Source organism: Salvelinus sp. IW2-2015, linkage group LG18 (assembly GCF_002910315.2).
Source record: "Salvelinus sp. IW2-2015 linkage group LG18, ASM291031v2, whole genome shotgun sequence".
Taxonomy (NCBI): Eukaryota; Metazoa; Chordata; class Actinopteri; order Salmoniformes; family Salmonidae; genus Salvelinus; species Salvelinus sp. IW2-2015.
The window spans coordinates 7,043,901-7,051,172 of NC_036858.1; the positions used below are offsets into that span (position 1 = coordinate 7,043,901).

General features: G+C 46.6%; 2 long non-coding RNA genes, 1 other non-coding gene and 1 pseudogene across 3 annotated transcripts; all 4 read right to left on the minus strand.

Annotated features, from left to right (window-relative positions):
- Positions 1-61: 61 nt before the first annotated feature.
- On the minus strand, positions 62-6,992 carry LOC111977578 (HEAT repeat-containing protein 1 homolog; annotated as a pseudogene).
- LOC111977643 (uncharacterized) lies at positions 1,282-4,128 on the minus strand. The gene is made up of 5 exons (XR_002879067.1): positions 3,993-4,128; positions 3,393-3,849; positions 1,812-1,959; positions 1,540-1,703; positions 1,282-1,403 (listed from the first exon to the last, which is right to left on the minus strand). It is a non-coding gene; the product is annotated as an uncharacterized lncRNA (long non-coding RNA).
- LOC111977645 (uncharacterized) lies at positions 4,251-5,248 on the minus strand. The gene is made up of 4 exons (XR_002879068.2): positions 5,104-5,248; positions 4,705-4,943; positions 4,386-4,503; positions 4,251-4,314 (listed from the first exon to the last, which is right to left on the minus strand). It is a non-coding gene; the product is annotated as an uncharacterized lncRNA (long non-coding RNA).
- Positions 5,623-5,747, minus strand: LOC111978837 (small nucleolar RNA ACA64). The gene has a single exon (XR_002879240.1). It is a non-coding gene; the product is annotated as a small nucleolar RNA ACA64 (small nucleolar RNA).
- Positions 6,993-7,272: the final 280 nt, after the last annotated feature.

Sequence of the window (7,272 nt, forward strand, 5' to 3'; positions counted from 1 at the left end):
CAGGATCAACATCAGCTGTGTGTACAGCCTTCTCATGTCCCAGATATCTCACCTTGGCCGAGCTGTGTCGTGTCTTCAGCAGGATCTTGTAGTTGAGGGTCTACCACCGAGTGTCGTCTATTACGGCAAAGCAGAAGTGGCCCACGCACAGCACCAGGTGCTTGGTGACTCTGGTCTGGTAAACCTCTTCTCCACCTTGGGTGTTCTCCAACTATACACAGACAGTTATACACCACTGCTATAGGGGGGTAATGGGGGATCACAAGAACAGATTAGAGCATTGGGACATGTGTAAGGCATCCATATTAGGAAGTCTCTCAGTTGTAATGGTGGCCATTTTTGTGGATGAGTCCTTTATTAAAGTAATGTGAGAGAGAGGGGAGGCTGACCTGATCGACCAGAGGGGTCATGAGGGCATTGGGTCTCTCCGTGCTGACGAAGCGCTTTGTGTCATACAGGCAGATCTTATGGAGGCAGTCCACTATGTACTCCAGCAGCGGGCAGCTCTTCTCAATGTTGTCCTCTGTGTCGAAGAATGCTTCGTCTGAACAAGGGAAGGAATGCATGATAAGAGACAAAAATGAGCGAAAAAGATTGCCTTGCGTTTATCCTTCACATTTGTTATTGAGAACCAGCAGTGAACCTGGAAAATCCCCATCAAGCATGACTTTTGTTTTACAGCAAAGCCAAACTAATCCAGACCCTTTTTTAGAGCTCTTAGATTAACAGGCAGTGTGTAACCACACAGGAGAGAGAGCAGAGACGCACCTGTCTTTGTGATGTTGGTCTGGCGGAGCAAGTCCGAGAAGGGCTTGACCAGGTGACCGGCGAACAGGATGGAGAACCCCTAGGGGTTAGAGCCTGTCTGCCATGCTGTCTGCCATGCTGTCCGACAGGCGGTCCTTGGCTGCGCTCTCAGTCATGCCCCAATCGAAGAKCTGCATTGGGACCAACAGATTTTAAAAATCATGTCTCTAGCAGATAAAAGTTGCAGTTACACTGTGATCTATGGCTGTTGGAAATCAGCTTACCGTCAAAAAAAACAACAACATACATAACTGGTAGTTGGGATCATAAGGACTCTTACTTTGAAGAACAGTGGCCTGAAGGAGACTTCAGACAGCTTCATGACCAAGACCAGGAGACAGTCAATCAGATAGCCCTCCATCTCCTTAGTCTTCTCCAGATCACCCTGCAAACCAAACACAGCAGTCAAAACAAAGCGATGACTTTCAGACAAACGGTCATCAATTCATGGGACAGAGAGACAGACCTGGCAGTGTTGGGCCCGGAAGTCCAAAGAAATCAGGAAGGACGTGAGCTCTGATTGGTGGGAGGTCAGCTGATCCTTCTCCATGTGACCAACCTGCTCTTTCAAGATGCCCATCAGGGGAACAAGCTGGCTGCGTAAAAATGAAACACTCCTAATTGTACCAAATCAATACCGTACATGACCACACAGTGTGAACACGTTATCCATTATGTATTTACTCCATCCTTACATATCACACAGGCTACTGCAGGTTAGGCACCAAATACCTGTTTGGAGTCCATCTTATTCTAGTACTTTTTCGAGGGTTGGCAGCAGGACCCTGGGAGGGAACCTTGGTGGCCACGGTGGTCCTGAGGGAGGCCAGTCACACAGCCAGCTCTGGGGTGGTGGTGGCCTTCTCTGCCACCCGCCTCAGTCGAGCAACATTACGCTGTTACACCAGCACATAATTTCAGGATAACACGTTCCATTAGATGTATTACGTTAAAAAAAACTAAAAAAACAGAAGGATGTTTGTGTATGGTATAGTAGACGTTACCTGTAGCGGTGTCCTATTGTCCCGGTTGATGAAGTGAGGCAGGGTCTCAGTGACGTGTTGCAGGGCTGTGACGGCACTCAACATGTAGACCTCATTAGCAGAGAGGAAAGAGGTGATGTCTAGAGTCTGCAGCACTGCAGGCATCAGCCTGACAAAACAGGAGGAGGGGAAGGAGACTACGGTCACCAACAGTGACTAGTATACCTATGGTGTATTATGTGTCAATATTTTTGGGGACAACCTGACAAGTTCTATTCAAGTGTTTGTAGGAAAATATGAAATATGAGTAATTGAGCTGCCAAATGCACTGGTCTGAACTGTGCTGCCTGTATCTACTGTAAACACAGAAATGTAGTCTGTGTACCTGGGTAGTTGTGGGATAGCGAGGGCCTTCACAGTGCTGGCCACCTCCTTCATATATACACACACACACACACACGTTCAAAAGTTTGGGGTCACTTAGAAATGTCCTTGTTTTTTAAAAAAGCAATTTTTTTTGTCCATTAAAATAACATCAAATTGATCAGAAATGCAGTGTAGACATTGTTAATGTTGTAAATGACTATTGTAGCTGGAAACGGCAGATTTTTTATGGAATATCTACGTAGGCGTACAGAGGCCCATTATCAGCAACCGTCACTCCTGTGTTCCAATGACACGTTGTGTTAGCTAATACAAGTTCATMATTTTAAAAGGCTAATTGATCATTAGAAAACTTTCTTCTGAAAATTGTCAGTCTATTCTTATTCTGAGAAATTAAGGCTATTCCATGCGAGAAATTGCCAAGAAACTGAAGATCTCGTACAACGCGGTGTACTTCTCCCTTCACAGAACAGCGCAAACTGTCTCTAACCAGAATAGAAAGAGGAGTGGGAGGCCCTAGTGTCTAGTTTGAGAAACAGACACCTCACAAGTCCTCAACTGGCAGCGTCATTAAAATAGTACCCGCAAAACACCAGTCTCAACGTCAACAGTGAAGAGGAGACTCCGGGATGCTGGCCTTCTAGACAGAGTTCCTCTGTCCAGTGTMTGTGTTMTTTTGCCCATCTTAATCTTGTCTTTTTATTGGCCAGTAAGATATATGATCGACAGACAATTCCTTCAACCTCATGGCTTGGTTTTTGCTCTGACATGCACTGTCAACTGTGGGACCTTATATAGACAGGTGTGTGCCTTTCCAAATCAGGTGCTCCAATCAAGTTGTAGAAACATCTCAAGGATGATCAATGGAAACAGGATGTACCTGAGCTCAAGTTCGAGTCTCATAGCAAAGGGTCTGAATACTTAGGTAAATAAGGTATGTTTTAATTTCTTAATAAATTTGAAAAAATGTCAAATAACCTGTTTTCGCTTTGTCATTATGGGGTATTGTGTGTCGATTGATGAGAACATTTTATTTAAATACATTTTAGAATAAGGCTGTAACATTAATAAAATGTGGAAAAAGTCAAGGGGTCTGAATATTTTCCGAATGCACTGTATCAAAAAACCAAAACTCCATATAATTARCATCCATAGCTTATTAGATGATGAGTGGAAGTGAGACAATGGGACAGGTCGTAGCTATCCAACGTCACTGACCGCTAGTTCGTTGACTTAGTGGTGCTGTTGATGATCTGAAAGCGCTAGGCGTCGTCCAGATGTGATGTTGGCGCCCATGAACGTGAAGATGGCCTTAATGATGTGCAGGACTTTCTCCTGGAAAAGGATGGGGCGGAGTCAAGAGGTCATTGGGAGCACACTTTYGACTGGAAAAAGCTATCTAATAGCTGAGAAATGGTTCCGTGATGGCTGAGAGATGCTCCATGTTGAACTCATCCAGCACATCTGTGTGTGGAGGACAAACATAGTCAGTCACACACACACCCCCTAAAAGCCTCGGGGGTGCTCCTGGGCTAAAGCAGGGTCTCTCCGTCTCTTCACCTTTGCTGACGGGTCCTCTGTCGGGGGAGAGCTTCTGGCAGACRTTGAACAGACATGGCCTACATGCTTGGCGTACTCTAGGTTGTCTTGCTCCACGGTTGACGTCTCCAGGCACCTGAGTGGCCAGAGAGAAACATCACTTGGTCTATGTCCCAACATCCATTGTAGTATTCTAAATAGTATGCTAGTGTAGGTAACTGGACACATGGCTGGCCTAGCTAAGGCCAAGGCACTGAGAAACAGCATGGCTGGTTGTACCTAAGAGAGGATGCTGAAGAGAGCRGGAACTAGCATCTGAGGCCTCTGCAACTTCTTCTTGTGCTGTAGCAGCTCTAGGATGAGTCACCCTCTCCCAGGACACAGCGCCCTCTTCTGGCACTGCCTGAGAAGTGTCCTGGCCTTCCTATATAAAAGGCACAGAAACACAGTCACTCAAGTCAAATTGCATTGCAACCATTGAGGTTATTGTATCWAGCTAGGTCTTATTGTAGGCCCAGTTAGAGTAGATRTTCCTCACCTCTGCAGCATCTTRCWCCTGCGGGTCTAGCTCGTTAGCCACTAGCATGCCGTCCACAGCACTCTACAGTGARAGGATAGCATTAGCATCTAGTGCGGTGCTAGTAGATGCAGTATGCAAAGRTTCCTCCTCACCCGTTTGAAGACACTGACAACGGTCTGGGCACAGACAGCACTCCTGCTCTCCACCAGCAGGTCAAACCCCTATGAGTCTCTGCTGGACCTTCTCATCTCACAGGGCTGAGTAGAATGCCTTGGTGATGTGACAACAGGGTCATGTTCAGTATGAGCAAATGGGAGAAAACATTTTGAAACAGATTATTTTTTTTAAAGAGGGTTGTCATTGGAGAATTTTCTGAACGTTTTATTCAATTTTTCTGTTTTGTTCCTACAATATTGGAAATAAGTAGCATACAGATATTGCATCACAGAGTATGCTGCTACAGTAGCGTACCCGTTATAGGGCGATGATCTGGAAGCAGGGGATATCAGGGTAGGGTTTAGACACCGTGCCCAGGGCCTCGATGAAGAGCTCCATGCAGGCCTGGTCCTTCACCAGGTGGTGGGGGGCTGCCTGTTCATTGTACTTCCCTAGGACCAGCTGCATGAGCARGGCCTTTGTCCTTTAGAATGGTGGGTTTCTCCGGCCYGCTCTGCTCCAGCAGGCTCCGGCATTAGAACAGAYGGCACAGACTGAGGAGAAAAGGAGGCAGGAATATAAAATATATGGCTTTACAAAAACCACCAACACCCAGATAAGAGCTCCCATATAAAGAGCCCTCAGAGTTTTTTCAATCTTTCATATTCCAGCAAGGACTACTTAAATGTCTGTTGTCACTCCCTGTCCACTCACCTCTCCCAGAGCCCTCTGTATGGTTTTGGAGGTGTAGGCAGGGCAGCTGGCCACCTGGACACTGAGCAGCAGCTCCTCCAACCCCACTAGCAGGTCTTGTCCCGGGCCTTGCCTGTCCCTGTTCCAGCCTCCTCACAGAACTTCCCCATGGCCTACAGAAACACATCGATTTGGAAAGAGTGTGTATAATAACATTTCATGTGAATATAAGACAAAATAGGTGTGTGTTTAGGATTTATTTTGATACTTTGTACCAACAATGCTTAATTGAGAATACAAATGAAGTATTCACTTGTGTCTCACCCTCACCCACCTGTCGATGGTGGGGTGAAAGGGAGAGCTGTCCACCTGGGCCAGGGTCTGTAGGGTGGCTGTGGCTGTCCTCCTCACCTCACAGACMGAGGAGCTCAGACAGGCCAGCAGGGAGAGCACCACTATGGAGGGAAGAAACATTTACAACTTTGTTACTAATACACCAGTAATACAACAGCCACTTGTTGAAATGTCTTCTACTGCAGTGATTGTGAGCACATGGGTTTTATTACACCGTCACAGAGCAGGCAATAAGCTTAACGTACCACAATACTGTAGACCGTTCTCTCACCCCCAGACCACTGATAAACCCCAGGTCATTTTCAGACTGTGCCAAACTCTATACATGAAATACAATAAAATGATCCATGTCTGGTAATGTAATATAGATTACACCAATAAGGGTACCTGGTGATGAGCCCGATGCCAGCAGTGTGAGGGTTTCCCCTGGCTGGGCGCTGAGGAGGGCGCTGCCCACAGAGGGCCTGGGTCTGCAGGATGGCATTGATCTTACAGTCCAGCTGGTCTCCTAGGTTACTGCCGTAGCCTCACACAGGAACTTGAAGAGCTCCAGGGGATCACTCAGGTGGACCTGGGACAAATGGAGGGGTTTGAGGAATGGAATAATGTGGACAAAGTGAGACAGTTGATCATAAAAACGGGAGATTGCTTTGTTTCGCCTACTTCCAAACACTCTGTACCTTACATTGATTATCATCATCATCCTCATTGTTATATTGTAGCATACCTAGAGGAACGATGGACTATCCTTCGAGTGAGTTGAGTGAAGCATCCGTCTGTGCACTGAAATCCAGTGTGTAACATATCAAGTTTCAGTACCTAGAAGAGTAGCGTCATCAGGGCCCTGAAGCTGGCTGCAAGGGGCCCCTGGCTTGCCCCAGTGACGATGACATCAAACATACGACACAGCAGATGGCGGTAGCAGCACGTGTTGCTGTCCAGCTTCTCTGGGTTCCACCATGACTCACTTGACAGGAAATCCAGACAGGAAGCAAGCCGTCTGTCAGCCTCTTTCCTTCTTACTCAGTGTGTGACCAAGTGGCTAAAGTAACTGGTGATATCCAGGCCTTTACTTGAACATGATGAAAAACAATATGCAGCCAATTGCTTTCAAAAAAGGAACATTTTTGAAGGAAGCGTTGTGGCACTTGAGGCTGGATAGGAGTCCTCTAAGCAGTGACACCAGCAGCACCCCATATGCCGTCTCTTTGCCCTACCCTCTACAGGTACTCTACCATGAATATCCTCCTGCTKCAGGCAACACAAGAGGAAAAGATGGTAAACCACTTCAGACCAATTTCAACAGTACAGAAAAGCATACAAAGGGTTAAGGAATTCGTAGAAATCGTAGAAAGACGTAACGTAAATATCCCAAAAGGAAACTTCTGATTTATGTAGTTGTACAAACTGCCACCCCCACTCACCTGAGGCAAGGCTTTCTGGGTAAGTTCCAGTATTGCAGGCTCCAGCAGGGAGTAGACACACTGGGGAGTGTGGAGGTGCTGGGTCTCACTCATGTCCCCCAGGCCCTGCAGTAAGGTCTGGCTCAGCACCATGAACACTGCCCTCTCCCGCAGGCTGTCCCGCTACCATCCCAGCCAGCTAGAAGACATGCAAATGAGGTCAAGGGTGAGTTGTGTTACTTATGACAATTTCCTCTTGAAACCAGCATGTTAATCCAAATTTCGAGCCACAAAAAGGGATATTACCTGAGCTAGGTCGCGGAGATCCAAAAATCATCATATCAGTTTCAGGAAAGCAAGGCAGGTTTGTTTCAATGGTACTTTGGATACGCCAACAAATTTTTACTAATCACTCATAGCATTGCGTTTGGAG